The sequence below is a fragment of the Phalangium opilio genome, unplaced genomic scaffold (assembly GCF_054372755.1).
Source record: "Phalangium opilio isolate 3A_F unplaced genomic scaffold, DU_Popi_V2 ptg000079l_1, whole genome shotgun sequence".
Lineage (NCBI taxonomy): Eukaryota > Metazoa > Arthropoda > Arachnida > Opiliones > Phalangiidae > Phalangium > Phalangium opilio.
The window spans coordinates 6,423,242-6,444,407 of NW_028324187.1; the positions used below are offsets into that span (position 1 = coordinate 6,423,242).

General features: G+C 37.6%; 1 protein-coding gene across 1 annotated transcript in view; it reads left to right on the top strand.

The window, feature by feature from the left end:
- The first annotated feature begins 3,050 nt into the window (after window positions 1-3,050).
- The window catches only part of LOC149654478 (tyrosine-protein phosphatase Lar-like), a 65,296-nt gene continuing 47,180 nt past the window's right edge, over window positions 3,051-21,166 (top strand). Inside the window, exons 1-2 of the mRNA XM_089846026.1 lie at window positions 3,051-3,116; window positions 18,883-19,149. The gene's annotated coding sequence lies outside the window, so the exon portion shown is untranslated. The remainder of the gene's footprint in view (window positions 3,117-18,882; window positions 19,150-21,166) is intronic.

Here is a 21,166-nt window from a genome sequence, read left to right on the forward strand (position 1 = left end):
TAATATACTTAGTTAAAAGTTATAGCTTTGCGGAAAAATTGTAGCGGGGACTTAATACGTGGCTCATGCAGTGTTTGTACTTATTCCGAACTTGTCTAGAGTCTTCATCCCTAAGATTAGGGAACGAGAATTTCGTATAGCTGTTAAAAGACTGTCTCTTTTCGTGAAATTAATGTCGCCCCTTTTTCCCTTTTTCGGGGCCCACCTCCGGAGGCAGAGGTTTTGGGGCATTACTGGACTGGGGTTAGAAGCCCCCCCCCCCCCCAAAGCGTGTAGGGAGATTGGGGTCTCATGCAGGAAGGAGCTAGCTAGTACACGAGCTAAATATTAAATAGCCTCGTCTGCATAGGCTACAACGCACACTTGTTGTATGGCCTAAAATTGTCAGAAAGGTTCTTAGCCGCGTCTAACACGCATTGTCTAACATTTGTTATATTTGTACCTTCCCCTCGACTCAAGTTACCTAAAGAATTATGTCTGATTAAGGCGCGAGACATGCTCAGTGCGTTCCAACGTGTACTGGCCTCAATATAGGTGGGGTTAGACTTAGACATAAGTTAAGAATACTGATAGAAAATTTAAGTATCCTAAGGAATTACGTTTGATTAAAGCGCGAGACAGCTCATGTGCACTTACCCGTCTTAGAGCTGGGGTTATACTTAGACATAAGGTACGGTACCTAATAGAAAATTATAAAGTTTTGGAGGCAATTTTGAAGATGGCATTTTAATTCCCAATTTTATTAAAAGACTGTCTCGAATTTGAGAGAAAATGACATTTTACAAGCTGATAATTTGTTAGGATTTATCCAGTTACAGCTGGCTATGCTGGTACTACGTGTCCCCCGGTGTCCCCTTCGTGTCCCACCCATTTAAGGAAGAGTACCCGTAACTCTAAGGGACCCCTATAAAACCCCGGGTTCGCGTGGTGCTGCTAGCTGGTACTTGAGAACGGTATCAGCTTGTTGGCGTTGGGTTGGGTTGTGTACCGCCTGTTTTGGACAGATTGCGCTGCTTCACCGCTATATAGAACCAATCTATAAAAATATCGTGTTGTACGTCGTAATATATAACCAAACCCTCTTCCCCACCCCCTTCTTATTGTCTTTAGAACAAAGAATTAAATCAATTCTTTCAAGAATATTGAGACTATTGTTGCTGCATGGCTTCAAATTAGTAACTATATACGTAGATATTTTTAATTGGGGAGTATTGTACTGTACTTACGTCAAAACGACGACGGGACAGGCTTTCGTTTCGTTAGATCGATAAATGGGACGCATTATGTCCTGGGAAATTCATGGGTGCACGTCTTGATTAAGTTATACCAGCTAGGGCCGAAATGATAGTACAGTGTGGTACAGAACACTTATTATAATAAGAACGACTCGTCATCTGACCAGTTGCAATTAACCAGCTTTTTCTATACCAATACCAGAATCAGAATAATTAGTTCAAAGGGTTTTTAATTAATCAAAATATTTTCGTTTAATATTTTAATATTATATAGGTCTGGATCTAATCAATCTAAAATGTTCAATAGACATCACTAAGGCGGTTACGAGTTTGCTTGTTGCTCACGAGTTTCTCGGGATGATTCGGGTCTGACATCCAGGGTCGAAATTATAATATTATTACTCCTAGCGGAAGTGCAGTCGAGGAAGATGGGGAAGTGGAAGTGGGGGAAGTAAGTGAAGTGATATCGAACATCAGCTTCCCTTTGCAATCTGAATACATCAAGCCCAGAGATATAACCGATCTCTTCCCATAAAGCCTAGACTCTCTCTCTCTCTCTCTCTCTCTCTCTCTCTCTCTCTCTCTCTCTCTCTCTCTCTCTCTCTCTCTCTCTCTCTCTCTCTCTCTCTTCTAGAATCTTTCTTGGAGAAGGAGGAAATTCCTTCTATCTCCTTTAATAATTTCTTGGAGGAACACCAAGGCCTAAGCATTTTTTTATCACCGCACCAAGTCTCGCGATACAAGTTCACAGTCTTATTATATACTCAATGCAAACATTCTTAGAAGTGACACGAAGTAATGCCCGGACGCTATGGCAATTTACGCCTTTCTAAGACTCGGCGTCGGTCTTTAAAGTCACGTGAAAAATAGACATCCAAAATAATTATATATATATATATAGTAAATTTCACCTATAATATACAATATTGAAGAATTGTTACATCAGTTATGATAAAAAATTGATTATTCTTAAGAGGGATTGATCTACTGAAGGTCTACTTTAATAGTATGTTTTCAATTTTAATTTACTTAGTTTAAATCAAAAGATACAATAGTTTAAAGACAAAGATTTTGATTGAAATGATATACAATACTGAAGACTTATTACATCACTTATTATGAAAAATAGATAATACTTTGAGGGATTAATCTACTGAATTTCTGCTTTTATAGTATGTTTTCAATTTTAATCTGCCTAGTTTTGATCAAAAGATACAATAGTTTAAAGACAAAGATTTTGATTGAAATTAGTAGAGAGTTCAACAATGTATTTTCTGTATTTAATGTATCTATGGGATGTTGGCTGGTATAGTGCCTTTTGGCGCGTTGGCTTTGTATATTTTGGCGGGCTCACACTTCATTTCGCGCGAGCTGGGTGCTTTTCAACGGGAGCGAACCCCCCCCCCCTTCCGTTTTGTTATTACTAGTACGCGTCATTACCCATTTGTCCCCCCCCCTACTCTCTCTTTTCCCGCCATTTTCTTAGGACCGCGGGACGCGCTTCATTTTGGCGGCAAAAGGAAAGAGCGCGTGCATGCCAAGAGAAAATTCCTTAACGCACGCGTTCCCTATACTTTCAACTTAAGTTGTTATAAAGTCAGTCTATTCTTCGTAATGACGACATGTTAACCAGTTAATACCCCGAATTAGAATAATGGCATCTCTTTGCCTTTATCTGTATAATAATTTATATGAAGATAACATTGGATTCCATTTGATTTTGCGGGTTCTTTTTTTTTTAAGACTCGGTAAACGTGTTTAATATATTTTCATTTATTATTATTAATGTTGTTGTTATTATTATTATTATTATAGAATTGGAACCAATTGAAGAAAGGAATGAAGTTATTTAATAGTACATCTTATAAATAAAGAATATAGGTGAGTGTTAGTCTATTTATTTATTTATTGATTTATTTGTTTGATTGCAGTTTCCATAATTTATCAACAAACATTGTAGGCCTACATTACGCTAGAAGCGGGAATCGCGCCTGGGGAATTTATAGCAGACGACAGTCTGTCCATATTCATTAGAGGATAGGGTTATTTTTAAGCCTTTGACCAACTGCATTTTAATCGAATTTGACATATATAGGAAGTAGAGCCCAAAATGGTTCCACTTTTGTAATTTTCTAAGCCTCGGTGCGGACGGCGTCATACGTGCCCGGCCTACAAATTAATACAAAATTTAATAGGTTTACCCGTTGAGCTTTGAAAGAGTCTAATCTGTAAAATTGCTTTTGAACGTTTACCTTCGGAAGGACTGTACCTTCACCCTCCTATCTCCCCTACCTCTCTGTTTAATTTCCATTCATTTCGTTTAATTGTTTTTCCACGTTCTAATTTCAAATGACCAACCAACGAACCAACCAAGCTATGAATTCGAATTTATGTACGAAAAACCAAGTGCAGAAAAATATGCAGTACAATGTAGTACAGGGTTTGGACCCAACCTGGATGGATAAGTCGGGAATTTTGAAAAATGGGGATAAAGGTCAAGGATATTTTATTTTTTTAACTGAACCATTCAGGGATTTATTTGGTTTTAAAAACCATGCGATGATCAGTGATATTGGTAAAAATTGGTGTAGGATGTTGGCAAAAATTGGTCAGGGACTAGGATTATTGGCAAAAATTTAACAGGAATGTTGGCAAAAAAATTATCAGGGAAATAGTCAAAAATTGGTCAGGGATATTGTCAAAAATTAGTTTCGAATATTGGCAAAAACCTATCATAAATGTTGGCAAAAATTGATAAGGGAAATTGGCAATAGCTGCAGTCTGTAACATTTGCAAGAATTCATCAGTAACATTGGCAAAAAGTAATCAAAGATATTGGCAAAAACTGGTCATTGATATTGGCAAAAATTCACCAGGGATATTGACAAAAACTGCAGTCTGGAATGTTGGCAAAAATTATTCAGGGATATTGGCAAAAAACTGGTCAGAGATAAGCTTTCAAAAATCAGGGATTTTGAATGCGCAAAATTTTATACGAACCCTGTAGTAGTAAACTACTATATTATAGAAGAAGTCCACTATCCGTACAATATCAATATAGCTTTCAATTTATGTCAAACAGGGTCAAGTATTTCCCCCGGGGGCTGTTCCCCTTTTTCCTCTCGTATATTTTTTGATAACTTTCCTCTTCTTCCGCCAATAAATTTTTATCCGATAGCCTTAATACGCGCTATACGCTTATTATGATACGCCCTACAGGATTACCATATTGGTCTCAGACTAAGATTGGAATCGGACTGGAAAAATCGCTTGAATTTTGGAGTTTCTCGAAATGACTTTTGACTCTCTACGTATTTTTCCATTGTAATCTATGGCTTAGGGAAATGGAGCATGCACAAACGGCAGATACTAGAATCTCTCTGTACCAAATTCTATGCCGATATAACATCGGGTGCCCTTACTCCTATAGGTGAATTGCCTAGTCAGAAACCTTGTTTCCAAAGATTTTTATATTTATTTCCTACCAGAGAGAATTATACTGGGAAGAGTAGAAATTTTATAACTCTTGTTTTTCTTTATCCATTGGTTTTTATCTTTTTTCCAGTGAGAATTATCTTTCGTTCAGTGAGAATTATCTTTCGTATAGGGGTCGAAATTCTACATATTTTTCAAATGCATACCTTCTTATATAATTCTCTATGGCCCGGTCTAAAAAATGTATATTTCAATTTTACTATATTGTAAAACTATGCGTGTACTTTATGTACAATGTTGAGTAGTGTACTTTTGTTTGAGATTGGTTATTCAGAATTTCAAATATTATTATTTTTTTGGTACTGTTTGACAATTGGGTAAGAAGGCCACATAAAGTCAGGGATTTTTAAAATTGGTTTATATTGTCAAGGGAGACCTCAGGGAATTTTTAAACATGTTTAAAGGTCAGGAAAAACCAAGGAATTATATAAAATTGGTTTAAAAGGTCAAGTAAAGTTAGGGCTTTTATAAAATTAGTTTAAAAGGTCAAGGTAAAGTTAGGTAATTTCATAAATTGGTTTAAAAGCTCCGGAAAGTATGGTAAATAAAAAAATCGAGTGCATAATATCAGTAGAAACGTTAGGAATTTTTAAAATCCGGGTAAAGTCGAGTAGTTGGAAAATCGCTTTGAAAGGTCAGTGAAATGACCTCGATCAATTGAAAATGTCAAATAAAGTGTCAATAGATTCAAACGTGGTCCAATCAATGAAACGTTATATATTCTATACTTCTGTTGACATTTTCAATTTAACTATTTGCCCGAAAATCAAAGTTCCTCGTAAGAAACGTACTAGTCAACCATGCGAAAAATCACGAGCTAGCCTTATATGTATATGTTTTTTTTATGAATTTATTGGCTATTGCACGAGCTCGTCTCGCTGGTAATCATTACCACGGGCGCATACGTATCTCATCGTAAAGGGAAAAAGAAACTATAACCAATTCTCAGAAGAAATATACCCCCTAGTCACGTGGGTAAAACTAAGGCGTACCAATACTCAATGTTAAACTCTCATAGGAAAGAAAGAAGTATATTTTTATGTATTTCTCTCTCTCTCTCTCTCTCCTAGAGTCTGTTTTATATTTTAGGTAAAGAAAGTCAGATTCGAGATCGTTTTCTAGCTGTTGCTATATGCGTATAGTACCAGGGTTCATACAAACCTGGAAAACTGGGAAAACCTGGAAAAATCAGGGAAATAAATAGTTGACAAAAACCTCAGGGGAAAACTCACGGAAATTTAGAATTTTTAGTAAAATTAAGGGAAATTTGCGTCAAACAGGGGCCAAGTAATTAAGCAAATTGTTCTTGAACATACCGTCCATAGGATTGACATTACACTACCATACTTTGTAGGCTCATAACTCTGGTTATATTAGAGGTACGGGTATGTCCTTTGATTATGTAATAGTCCTATTTGCCCCCTCCCCTCTTTCGTTAACATTTGCGTCATAGGATACTCCATATACGGGAAAAACCTGGAAAACTCAGGGAAGTTAATGGTGAAAAACCTGGAAATCTCAGGGAAATTTGTTTTCCAAAAGTTGTATGAATCCTGTATACTTTTTCTTCTCTTCTAGTTACTTGTCCTAAGCCTTGGTCTCCCCCGTAAAGATGGGGGCCCGCTGCGCTTTCTTACGTTTTATATTATTTTATGATATACCTACTATATAATATAACCCGTCCTTTTCCCCTTCCCCCCCTTAACCTAAACCCCATAGGAGAGATATTTCGAAAGTATATGGGGGATGCCTTTGAAATTCTTAAAAAGTTGCGTTCAAATACGTTTCAACAAAATTTTATTTTATCTTATTTTGAGGTTTATTTATAGTATTACTATTTCTGGGAGCCTGTATCGTATCGTCTAAGTCGCTTAAGGGGTATATATATTTATTAATATTCTTAAATAATATCTTTTAAAAATGAATATCTTACAATATTTTTAAATTATTCATTAAGTTTCAGTTCGAGTTGGAATTTGAAATTAGAAATTTTGGAATTTTGGAATTTATTAATTATTAATATTAGAGTTTACTTAACTTTTCCTTAAATTGTTTAAAGACCAGAAGGGAAATTAGTGTCTAGAGAATTATCTAATTTACATTGCATTCTTAATAATATAGTGTACAGGGTGTTGTAGCGTTTTGCCCCCCCCCCCCCGAGCTAGTAAATAATTAATTCTAACTTCATCTTTAAATGATTATATCTTTTGAACTACTTTAGATAGAATTAAATTGAAGGTACCAGATGAAACTATACATTTTGTAGAATATTCTAGCCAAGTTTAATCAAATTTACATGTTAACTAACGACCCCACAAAGGAAAGAATGAACAATATATTTCCTATTGCCCCTGGTAGGTGGCTTTTCCCTGAACACGCGCGTAGTGAAAGTTAAACATTTCTACAGGGGCTATGGGGAAATACATGGAGTTGTTTCAGCCTGAATGTTGGCTTTCCCCGTATGCGAAAATAATTCTAATTTTTTCTTTAAATTATTATATCTTTTGACTAACTATAGATAGAGTAAATTTAAAAACACTTCTAGAACCTAGACATTCCGTAGAGTAATTCCACCCAGTTTAATTAAATTTCATTGTTAAATAAACTCAACGCAATTAACAGAACTTTTTAAGTAATTTTTTTGGCGTAAGTGTGAACGTTGTTGAGGTTGGTCTATCTTTAGGAAAAGTGTATGCCTAGATAATACAGTTCTTTTTGAGCGAAGCGCCTCGTCCGGAATGACCAATGAGGTGCGACAATTTTTCGGACGTTAGATTGCGAAAAAAAAAGAGAAAAGAAAAAAAAAATAAAGCAAGATACTATTGGAGCGAGCGATCTTCAGGAAGAAAAATCTAGGGATAGTAAAAAATGGGATCATAAAATCCCTTACGTGAATTATTGCGGTCGGATAGAATTTTTTCCTTATGTACCCTTTCAATCCACTCCGTGTACAACCATTTCCGAGCAAAAACCTACTAAATATCAAAAACTATAGTTGTTTCCCTCCCATAATGTAGTGTTTTTCTCCCTAAACATCCCTGAATGAAATTATATAATTCTTTTAAATTTATCTCACTGTAAGTTTATCATGTTATTATTAAGTTTATATTGTAGTCTAGCCAATCATAACCGAGGTAACATGTGTGAGTAGTAGAAAACCCTCTAGATTATAGTAGAATCCTACTTACAACGTTTTTACTCTAAAAAGTGGTTGTATTTTTTCTTATGGGGTATGTACCCTTTCAATCCACTCCGTGTACAACCATTTCCGAGCAAAAACCTACTAAATATCAAATACTGAAGTAGTTTCCTCCTATTATGTAGTGTTTTTCTCCCAAAACATCCCTGATGAATTTAAAAGAATTATTTCTTTAAAATTTATCACACTTACAGAAGTTTATCATGTTATTATTAAGTTTAAATTGTAGTCTAGCCAATCATAACTGAGGTACACACGTGTAAGTAGTAGAAAAACCCCTAGATTATAGTAGAATCCTACTTACAACGTTTTTACTCTAAAAAGTGGGTTGTATTTTTTCTTATGGGGTTTCGTATAGTGCAATACATATAGTATGGCAAGGGGGGGGGCGATATCCTCTTATCAATTTGAAATGCTAGTCACACTTTTTGATTGAGTATATATATCTGGGGGTTTGGCCCTCCCCTCCCCCCTCTTTTAACATTACGCTTACGAAAAAGGGAAGGACCGTTACCCCCTAACGGACCCCCCAAAACGAAACCGTATAAAAAGGTTAACTCGTTTATTTCGTCGCCACGTCTACACCCCCCCCCACCGTTTCAAAACCCCCCTTTAAGATACTACTTTATTTCCAATGGGGCTTTAAAATCGTGTGTTGCCCCGCCTTAACTTAAACCACGTTCAATTCCGTTAGGGTCAATTTTTTTTTTTTTTCAATCGAATCTTCAACTGGTTGTTTTTTTGGTTTTTTTTTATGAAATTCAATTTAGGATGACGTCATAATTAATTTCGTCATTCGAATGAGTATAATAGAATCACGTGATCAAATGATAAAGCCAAAAATCTTCTCTTAAATTTTAAATACATATCTTGGAGGAAATGAACTTTGATTATAAATGTATATAGATTGTATCTAATATTGAATTTCATCTTAATAACAAAACAAATACGAGGGATCTACTTTAATAATCTCTTTATTAATCCGCCATAGCTTCCTAGCTTATAAGCAATTGAAAGCAATTTGAATTGAGCATTGAAATAAATGAGACGTTCGCGAATTTGCAAGATGACGAGTTTCGTCTTCCATTGTCAAAGTACTACTATTTCCTTCCGGTTTCCTCTTTCCTTATTAATTTGTTGACAGTCACAATCACAGAGTGAAGTGTCCCTCATCTCTACCTGTTTGACGTTTCATTCAAATTTCAAAGTCTTCAGTAACCGAAGTCTTAACTCAAGTTATATTATAATAGAAACTATTGTGCTCCCATATTTCCATGTTAATTTCTATACGGATTTTATTATGTTATGATTTAACTTCCCTATCAGTGTCTATGAACACCTAACCTTGTTTGTTCGTTGCTCTTTTTTTGCGTTGCTTAACCTGTCTAACTTATAGGTGCGAGAGAAGCTGCAAGGAGTATTGAGGAGCATGGTGCATATAATTCTGTTTTACGATGAAGGGGCCGCTGTTTACTATAGAGTCTGTATTTCACATGATCCCCTAGCTTAACGCAAACCAGTATATAGTTTCCAAATGACCCCCTAGCACTATAGCTTCCTCCTCTCACATCTTAAATATTACCTTTAGACGATCTCACTTCGTTTCACACTCAATTTGCAATACAGTTAAACTCGTAAAGTTCACGACTGTCCAACCGTTATAGGGTTATACCTTTATATCTGTAATGGAAAACTTTCATTGAAATGAACTATATAAGACTTCAAACATCGGTTCTTAATACCTTACAAGTAGTAATGTCGCTTATTTAAGATGTTAACCTACCATAACCTAACTCAAAAGCCTGTTTCTAAGCCTAATATCGTTTAAATATTATGAAAAACAAGAGAATTCGTTAGGCCTTGGTTTTTGAATTTTGAAAATCTCGCGCGCTTTGACAATGTCACGTGATTTGTGAATAGGGTCTAAGCACGTGCTTGAAAGGTTATTTTGAAGGTCAAGTATGGAACCAATTGATGTACGCACTCTTTTAGTAAAATTTAATCTTCGTACCGAGTAATAAAAATTACCATGGGTACTTGCTCGACATGTCCGACGCGGTATTTGGGGTCCCTAGGTGCTGAGGTGCGAGTCCTTGTAAGTCTTAAGGAGCGTTGGATGACCGCTCTCTTCGGTCCATTGGAGTGTAAAGGGGAGAGGTGAAAGGCATAGGGGATGACTGCTCTCAAGATATAAAACAGTCTACCAGAAAATTATGACTCTGTAAATTACAAGTTGTAAAAGCAGGGCGACGCCAACTTGGGTTCGTTCCAGGCAATAAATAAAGATGAACACCCGTGTAATAAGCGACCAGCAAATAATAATATTATATTAAGGAACAGACCGGCCACTTTTTCTCCGCTAGTAAAAAATAACTTAAGTAAAATTGACATTGTCATGGGCTTAATTGAACTTGTAGTTTTAAATTTCTGGAATTACTTTCTTGTAAAACACCTGTAAATTGATCATACACCCCCTGGAGGAGGGTCAAGGGTCAAGATAGCTAGCAACTAGGGGGGGGGCTCACTTTTAATCCTTGCTTGGAAGAACATGGGACCTCGCGTTTCACTGAAATTAATTTGTCGTTCTCTCTCTCTCTCACTCACTCACTTTCCAAGATTCTAAGATGATATATGAGAAGTTATAAGCGTAGCGTACTTCTTTTGCATATTGAGAATGAAATTTTTGAGATAAATTGCGATGCTTTCCAATAGGCTAACATGGTATACAAGAAACGTAAAATGGATATGAACATGTAGTTATTTAGCGTCTTGTTAAGATCCCAGAATAAACATAGCATACTTTACTTCTGTATCAAAGTGCAATGTGTGTAAAATATCAATGTAGGCTCCAACTCACTGAATGGAAGGCAATAGTCATAAGTAGCTCAATAACTTCAAGTTTCCTATACTTTCTGCAGGAAATGGTTCAGCTGGAGTCGCTTTAGGTGGGTTGGGGGTTCTAGAGCTGAACTCTATTCATCAAAGTCAGTCAGTCTCACATCAGAGGGTTGTGGGGGTGGCCCCCTTCAACTTTCACCCTGTACCGGGGAATACGCTGCACTTATGATCCGACCGGGGCTCCGGGTCAGGGGGAAGGGGTGAAACCACCTCAGGAAGGAATAAGATTGACTACATTTCGATGTGGTCAACCTGCACCGCACCGCAACTGACTGACCCTCTCGTCAAAACAACAAAATACGACAGAAAAAATATATATCTCAAAGAGCTAGTTTTTTTACGCCCCTATAAAACCAGACGGAAATACGTCACTGATGCCGAGCTGGTGGTATTATCCTTAGTTGTTTTCCTACTAAAATGATGATACGGGGGGATTTAGAGTGTAAAATTGTAGGCCTACAGGCACCGAAAATAACTTTGCTATTTGAATCTCTTAAAATTACAGTAAATTGCTAAGTACCACTCACTCCATCTTTGTCAACCTTTGGAACGCCTTGGTATGGTACATGGTTATTTGACGAAATCAATATCACAGTTTATTCTATTTGAAACGAGTGTACACTTCGTCAGTTGAGTCCCGTCGTGTTAAGCCTCGGTTCCTGCATTTAAATCGTTATATTAAAATTAGGCTTAGGTGCATCGATCGAACCGAGGCTTAAGGAAGCAAGAATACACGGAGTTGCCAAACGCGAGAGCCAGCAGTCTTTAGTAATTAGTTTGGAGACAGTTTAATCGCCACCAGGGTAGGGGGTAGATGGGGCTAGCCCAAAGCCAAAGGTATCCTAAATTTTATCAAACCCCCCCCCCTTTCCTCCTTCATCGTTTAAATGTTTCGAAAAGTCGGGGTTTGGGGGGGTTCGTAGGGCGGGGTGTGTAAATTTTATCGCCTAACTTGAGGCAAAGTTTGAAACGATACTTGAAAATGGTGCGAACGGACCTTAATTACGGTGGTGCCATTCCCGGGAAGCCAACAATTATCGAGTTAAGTTGTCGTCGATAGAACCTTGTCTTCATTGACAACTACCAATTTATCTTGACACTGGAATAGAATGGCGGACTCAAACTAGCAATGGATTGTGAGATTCACTTTAGTCTTCGTGCACTCGCGCATTGGGATACACTGAAAACTAACTTGTAAAGTAATTGCTAAGCGTTATCCGTTTTGTCTCATATCCGTTGTTCCGTATTAAGAAAGTTATCCTTTATAGTGTGGTTAAGCTATTTGAAGAAAGCTAAATAACGTCCTCAAAAAATTAATAATGATGTTACGAATTTATTAAATATTTGCAATAGCCCCTGGTGGGTTGCTTCACTTTTGAGCATTGCTGTATTAACAAAAGCCCTCCTAAAAGCTTGGAACAATACTAGACTAATTCCTGCCACCACCACAACAACAATAACCGCGCCTTAAGCCTTAAACCATTTAATAAATTAATTAATAAACTGTTCTAATAATTACAAAACTAAACTTGCGAGCAGCCTAACTGCTCCTCCCTGTTCCAAAAGGGATTCACTGTATGTGAAAAGACAATAAATATTCATTCATTCATAGCGTGTTAAACACTTCTACAGGGGCTATGGGAAAATACATGAGGCTGCTTCAACCTGTAAGGTATCTTTCCCCGTATACTAAAATTATGTTAATTTTATTTTTAATTAATGATATCTTATGAACTATAATAGATAGAGTAAATTTGAAAACATCCCATAAACGTAGACATTCCATAAAATAATCCCTATAAGTTTCATCTGATTTACACATAAATTAAGCTCTAAAAATTGAAAAGAAGCTGCCATAGAGCTAACTTTTAATCTCTGAGATGATATATCAAGAACTAATTCAAAATCTTGTAAAATAATAACCGAATACTGTCCGTAGTAACAAACCACTATCTTATAGTTGAATCCTACTACACCATAGCCAAACCACGCTGTACTGTGTCTATTGTCTCCGAGGCAATTCATAGTAGGGTTGGTTTGGGGGAGTTATCTCTGTTGATTATTTGTCCTGATACGGGAGGTTAGAGCCCCGTCTGGCTTAGGCGGTGTATCAAGGCGTAATATATTGCAGTGGCGGGAAAAGGGGGAGGCAAGGTTGGTCTTATTGGAGCTCGAACTGAGGGTATTTAGCCCCTCGTTGGATAGTGCCCCTCTGGGGAGGAGAGAAAAAGCGACGGATTACTTGTAACCCCAGAAGCCCTACGCTAGCTTCTAGCTAGCTGCCTGTTTTGTCCCCACGCGCTCCTAATGTGTTTGCGAGAGAAATGTTGCATTGCCTCCTTTTTTCTTTCTTTCTTTCTGTTCTTTCTATTTCTTTTGTCGAGGGATTAGGTATACAAAAAGGATATGGCTATTTTGCCGACAAATTTTTTTTTACTCGTGGATTTACTCAGCCGAATAATTTCGATAATCTACTAATTACTCGCACACTAACTACTAAATTTATTTTTACAGGGTTATCACTGTACCTGCAATTTCAGTTAGGGAATTTTAAAATAGGCATATAGTACTAGCTTGAAATGCTTCAGAGAAATGTGTAACTGCGGTGTAGTGGTTATCTCATCCGCTTAACGTCCGGAAGGCCCCAGGTTCGAGACCACTTGGGTACGGATAAGTTCTTTTATGCTTGTTAGTTTAAATTCGCAACTAAATTAGCTCAAAGAGGGTCCAAAATCGTGTATCATGGCTTAGTTGGTAGCGCCATTGAATGCCAGTGCCCAAAAGATCAATCTTCGAAGATGGTCAGTGCCCGAAGTGGTCAGTATCCCACAGTGGATCAGTACCCGAAGTGGTCAGTATACCACAGTGGATCAGTACCCGAAGTGGTCAGTGCCCGATGAAGTCGTGTCTAAAGTGGTCCGTGCTCAGATACCGTAGTTCTTTTCTATAGTTAGTTTTTAATTCGCATAAGATTTAGTCAAACGATGACTATTTGCATATGTGTCTGCTGTGTAGTGGTTATCTCACCCGCCTCGCACCCGGTGGGCCCCGGGTTCGAGACTACGTGGGTACGGATAAATTCTTTTATGCTCGTTAGTTTAAATTCACAACTAAATTAGCTCAAAGAGGTTCCAACATCGTGGATCATGGCTCAGTTGGTAGAGCCGTTGAATGCCAGTGCCCAAAAGATCAATCTTCGAAAATGGTCAATACTCAAAGCGGTCAGTATCCCAAGTCGGATACTGACTGAGGTTCGTGATCAGATACCGTAGTTTTTTTTTTTGTAGGTGATTTTTAATTTCATATAAGATTTAGCCAAACGCTTCCTAGTTATATGAACCCTGAATTAGGGTTGAAACTGGTGAAATAATTTCTTCGCGGAAAAAAACATATGATGTTCAAGCCTTCCTAAAAAATTCTTTTGAAGTAGTTGTAAAGGTGAGGAAACGTTTTAAGTGTAATAACAAAATAGCTTATGTCGTCGTCTTTAAAAGAATTTATCCGTAGCAAATAAGGTAGATGGACTAGAAGCAATTTATAGTAGCGAAGATCCTCTAGTAAAACTGTGGACTGCCAATCGAGGACTGCAACCGTAGCTAGCTATAGCGCGTGCTGGTGTGTAGAGTAGATGTACAGGCGTGGGAGGGTAGCTCGTGGAAACGGTGGTGCTCGGTGCAGCATAGACGACATTTCAGTTCTCCGCTCCGATGCTCTACAATGCTTCGCGCCAAAACTAAGAGTAGATCTATAGCTAGGGGTATGGGGCTCCCCAGAACCTATTATTATCATCGAGCTGTAGGGGAAAGAGAAACGGAGGGAGGGTGAGAAGCATTTTCGCGCTCAATTGCTCCGATTTTAAACCAGAATAAAAGTTTTAATCCTACTATACAGGGTGCTTCGTTTTACACGTGTCAAACCTGCTTAAAGGGATTTAATTTATAATAAATACATAAATTTATTATTTATAGTTTATTTGGTAACATACGATTTCCATAAGTAGATTAAATCCTAACAGATTTATTACTAAGCCTTGGCCATAATATAATTACTAAGACCAGACGACGTTAAAGATAAAACGAAATTCCCCCAGGGGTTCAACTATTTTCGCTTTCAATTTGCTTCAATTTTAAAGCATAATTGAAGCTTTAATCCTACCTACTATACAGTGTGTTACATTTTACAATTGTTCAAAGAATGTACGTAGGAAATCAATGTTTGCGTGATTGAGTGGGCTGTGTTGTAACTAAATGTAGTAGACCTCTATGTATGTTCCTTGACACTTTCCATGCACACATTTTAACCCTCTAATTTATAGTTAAGACTTATCAGAAACACCCTGCTGCAATATACATATTAAATTATTTATAATGCATTGGATTAAATAATAAGATTAATTCTATAATCTAAATCCAAACAAACTTAATAAATAACTATTAGAAAGTGTTAAGCCTTGGCTATAATGTAATAACTAAGACCAGACGACGAAGATGAAACCAAAACCCCATCGCCTCGCGCTGGGTCGGTGGGTTATGGTAGGGGGTAGAGTGAACCATCACGGTTCGTTTTTCCGAAAATTACGAGCTCAGGCAATTTAGGTCGATTAAGGCATTTAATGAGGGGCCCCCACGCTGTCTTTTGACCCCTTAGAGGCTACTCCCCCCCCCCCTATCCCTTTGCACCCTTAATAATGGTTCAAGCTTTATTCACCAATTCCTTTTATGTTATCGACATTTATCGTCGCGGACCTCGTATTATTTTAAAACGGGGACTTATTTTGAATGACAAGCTACGAGACCCTACCCCCCTTATTGGTCGATAGAAACACCCCCCAAAACCTTATCCTTGTTTAATGATTATTCAGAAGTCAGGATCTTTATAGGCAATCGATGAAACGTGCAGACGCGGTTTTGTACCTAAGTTGGTACTACCACAGCCACGGAAAAACTACAAAAGTCTACTACTAAGTTTTTCTGTTTCCTTTTTCTATATTTGTTTACGTATTTTTTTTTTTCTGTTTCCTTTTTCTGTTGAATTTGTGGGGTTTTACCCCTCAGGGGGTTAGAAACTACTTTTTAAGTTTAAAAGAATATTTCTCTCAGTCGTATTTTGAATTTCAAGTTTTTCTTCTTTAAACCATTTTTGTTTGGTAACTGGGTCAAACTTTGAAGAAGAGAAAAAACGCTACCGTGAAAGCAAACTACTATAATCAAGGTTTTAAAATATTCCTAGATATTAATGAATATAATTTGAAGAGATATTATTGTACGCCTTCTTAAAATTAGGTTAAATTTTTAGATGTTTTTAATTATAATTATAAAATTTTAGTTTGTTTATTCAATATTAGAGTCGTAAATAAACAATACAACTTAACGCCGCGATATTGTGATAAACAAGCTGACGGATCTTTTATATTTGGGTATAAATTGCGAGTTTCGTGTTTGTTTAATTAAATATTTACGGAATTATAAACAAAGATTCTCTAAATAATAGCGACAATTAATTTGAACGCTCGTTAACTCTTGTTTGTTTCCTTCTTACCGGCTCCTTGTAAATCGATTTCTCTTTATCGTTACTAGATTAAATCGCGCAGGATTACAAATTTGATTTTCTTAATACATCTACCGACGAATAAAATCCCGGAAACGAATTATAGGCCTAACGATTTTAATATAATTTTGAGCAATTTTCCACCGATGCCAATTACGTTATTGTTTCGGTGTACTTACGTCGTTGGAGATGGGAGTTTGAATGTTCCACTCCCCCTCAGAATTTACCAGAGTATCAATATCGATTTTGAGCGGGAAAGAGAGAGGGGCAAACCCCCCGCCCCCACTGGCTAGGGTTCATTTCCCAGATTTCAAAATCGACGTCTTTACGATATAGTATGGGCGCTCGTCATTTAAAAATTAGGTGGAGACAAAATGAAATGGTCACTTTTCTTTTAAGTCAAATACATTCTGGTGCTATGATGTCATGGGTGATATCACGGTTTCTATATCTCCACCCCTTTCGTTCAAGCAGTCTAAAGTCTCAGAAAATGGCAAATTAAAGGTTCCAAGCATAGATGGAATCTATGTATTTCTGCTGCAGGCTGTTGTTAGAAAATTATATTAAAAAAAACATAATAGGGTAATGGCAACTACTCGTCTTGACTATATTAGATATTAATAAGGGACTGCCACTACTCTAAAAGAGATAGAGAGAGATAGATGTTGGTTGGTCGCAATTGAAAGAGAACTGAGCTATATAGAGAAGGAACAGTCCCGCTTCGAGGGATCGAAAAAGAAACACACAGTTTCCGCTTCCCTTTTCCTTCCCACTCTCTGTTCGTATAGACAACATCCGGAGTATTGTTACAATTTAGGAACCAGTACAGTTCAAAGGCAGGGGAAAATCGCCAGCAAAAAATACTTTAGAATTCGAGGTTGGTATTAAAATCCGATGTTCAAGCCATAAGAAACCTTGGGATTAGGTATAGTAAGATTCTGCTATAATATAGGAGATTTCCTCCTACATTTACTTTTACTCGTAATTTGCTGTATTTCGTCATCAAAAAGCCATAAGATCGTTCTGACTTCGATCTTGAAGAAAAAAAATCTCGTCACCTTGGTTTTTTCCGCCAAAATATCTATGTTGATTTACGGGGTGATCCGAACTGATCTGCTCTTTTAATACAATTCGGTTCCGAGCAGAACTTAGTCCGAGCGCGTGACCAATGGAAGACGTGAAAACGAGTGAGAGGTGATCTCGATTTAAATCACAATGGAACACAAAATACTTTTCGACAGCTCCGAGAGCGCCCCGAGCAGTATAATGAAATATACTATTAAAAATCTAACATTTCGAGATATTAGATCATGGATATGGCAACCACTAGATTTTAGAAGGATAATACCGGTGTCCGTATCCATTCTGTGCTATATCTAGGCCTCGCTTCCCATTGGTTCTATTTAATCGTCCAATATTTACTGGAGAAAAGAGAGAATCTTCTTTTTAGTTGCGACGGGTGGGGCGAGGTTGGGCGGAACAGCCGCTAGCCCTTTGCTACAATAGACTTACTCAATACGCTATCTCTATACACTATTTGCTAAGCCTCGGCAAATACTTTCCCCTCCTCTTTCAGTGACACAGCTGGAACTACAAAAGAATCGCTGACTTTTTCTAAAAAGGCGAGCTAGCTCAGCCTCGCGACTAGTTCGACGAAGAATGCCTAAATGATATCGGCCAAAGATTTACTATATACTCACACACGCGCTACTTTCTTTAACATTGCGTACCAATACGCGTCATCCTCCCAAATCCCCATACCATCTCTCTCTCACACCACAAACTGTCTCTTTGTTAAGCCTTGCCTTACATGACCGACAAATCCTGGGTACACACTTTTCTTTCCTCATTGGATAACTATTGAGATGTTTCTAGCTAATCTGGTTCTAATCGAGAACACTCCATCACAGTGGTGGCAAATCTACTTTCAATGACGTCACAGTCAGTGTCTCCTCAAGGCTGGGTCCGCGAGTTTCATATAGTCGTTAAGAACGTCCTATTCTGGATACGCCAATTAACATTTTAATTTTATGATTAACCCCCAGTTAAACGATCATCGTTTTAGGGGTAATGTTTGGGAGCCCCATATCTCCCTCCATAAGTTCATAGGATACGTTCACCATAAGTTTGTCACTGGTTACAAACTGGAGCTTGTCATGAAGTGACGTAGGTCATAGATTCGAGGTAAAGCGACATACGCCTTGTGACTGGGGCGCTGACAAAGGCTTAGTAATGTAGACTAAATAGGACCTATGGAAGTCCTGCAAAATTAACCACCGAGTGTAGCCATTCAATTCTCGCTTGTCGTTCTCGAACTAGTTATCTCGAGCTGTAAGTCTCTCAGAAGAATTACGAACTTGTATTGTTAGTGTCATTCATACTTATGGAAGGAACATATCTTATAAACTTATGGTAGACTTATAATAATAGAAAAACACCCTGTATTTCTAGACGAGAACTTTAATTTGAAATTTGTCTAATAAAAAATCCTCTCTATTTCTTTTACAGTATATCTAGAAGTCGACGAAAATCATACTTGAACCTCGAGTCCAAGAAAGGATCGACTTCGAATTGAACTAACTGATATTGAACTCGGGAAACCAATCGGCCATAATAGAAAGTGACGTGTTCAACCATTCGATAACTGCATCGTGTACAGCAGCACCCAAGTCTTACCGACTTTGTACTATAGACTTTCCTTCAAAGGAGAGTTAAGGGCTAAGAAAGAAAGAACAAATAAAAAACATCGAAGATCCATCATCAAAAGGACTTCAGGTCAGTTTTATTTTGCTTCATTTCCGCATGCCTAAGGTTGCTTCGGTTGCATGCGTGGAATTGTCCGTGAATTACAAAATTGTATGGTCAGTGGATTTTCCATGCACAAACTTTATGCCTGGGGGGGTAGGATAATTTGAGCGCGCGAACAATTGGACGTAATACTTTAATTAAACGCAGCCAATTAATTAATTATTCAATTATAATTATATCCCATAATCCCTCGCTGAACTTAACTGAATTATTGAGAAAGGAGAAGGGAAAAAAAGTGGATTCTTATTAACTGTACACGTACTTGTACTTGTGAATGAGTTCGAAGAGGAAAAAGGAATTAACGAGGGGATCATAACTCGAATGATTTAACTGTAAACTTCTGTGATGTAATTATATCTAATTTGAACGCGTTTTAAGGAGTGGCTTACACCTCGTTAGGGAATTTTTTTATTAGAGTCAGAACTGCACAGTAGTGCCCATAGCTGAACATTTTAACAATACGTTCGACTCGGAACTTCTTTAAGTACTTCGTTTATCAGAAGTTTATTATCAGGTAGACTTCAATGCCACGTAATATTTAGTTAACCTTTTGAAAAAGGGTGGTAGGACAGAATTATAGTGGGTTCAAAGGGTTATTTTGAGTAAAAAATGCGCGGCTTACCAAGTCAGTTTGTTTCGCACTACCGATGCCCCAAAGGTCCAGGTTCGATTCCTGGCTACAATAAGCATGTTTTTTTAATGATATTAAAGTTAAATTGTAATTAAATAAGGTAAATTGATCGCCCATACTTCGATCCTATAGGATCCTTTTTGGAATACCCTGTTGCTTACTTCATTTTAATGGACTTTTGATCATTGGTGTAGTAAATGAAATAACGTCAGGGTATTTTATTGTAACCAGTTAACTTGTTGTTAACTATATCTTGCGTATAATTGACTTTATTTTGTATCCTTCTAATCGGTTTGGTTGGTGTATAGAAGAATCATTTGGTATCGCGTTATGACAGGAGCTCCCTTCCCCCCAGGTTCCCAAACCCCCAAGCCGCCCCCCTCTTTCAAACCTGGCAAAGTTCTTTACTTAATGTTGGTGAAGCCAGTTAATCCCTCCAGTCTGATGGAAAACTCGCACAACCAGTATGCACTGGATAAAAAAAGAGAACATAATCCTCCCTAGAATATTTGGATCAGGAATAACGCTAGGGATTGGGGGGAGTGCTCTGGAGTTCTGGGGCTTGACACCCAAGCTCATTAATAAAGGGGAAACCAATAAGATGACGCCCTTATCAGCACTTCACTTTAAAAGGCTTTGCCACTCTTTGTTTGGCCAAGGGGGAGACACGACCGGATATGTATTAACGCAACGCCAGCTAGCCCTGGTATGCGGACCAGACTTTATATTTTAGCCAGGGTCTATTTCTTGTAAATATGTCTTATGAAAATTGGACTAAAAAATGATGGGGATATGGTAATGAAGTCTGTACGTGTAAAAAGGTCGGAGAGTTTTAAAATTAAGTTTATTAGGTCAAGGGAAAAGTCAGGGAATTTTGAAATTGAGTTTATATGGTCAAGGAAATTTGGAAATTCAAGGGATACGCTGGGCTAGAGTTTTTTCGTTGTAAAATCTATATCTATATCTATATAAATCAAAGCCCTGACAGACTGACTGTCTGATAATCAACGCCCAGCCCAAACCGCTTGCCCTAAAAGGCTGAAAATTTGCAGGAACGTTACTCATAAGTAGAAGGCGTGTACTAAGAAAGATTTTTCCAATCCGCCGCCATCTTAATAAATGGCGCCCAAAATTGTAAAATATCTTCTCTATGCAACAAAGTCCGCGCGTTTCAACCGATTTCACAAATATTTAGTACACTGGTTTCCTTTAACCTATATACGGGCTGAATGGTCTTTTGGGTTCGATTTGTTGCCATTTTTAAATGGCGGCCAAAAACTTAAAAACCGTTCTTTATAGAATAACGTCCGCATGAAAAGTAATAAAAAATGTCCCGACGGGCTGACGGGCAAC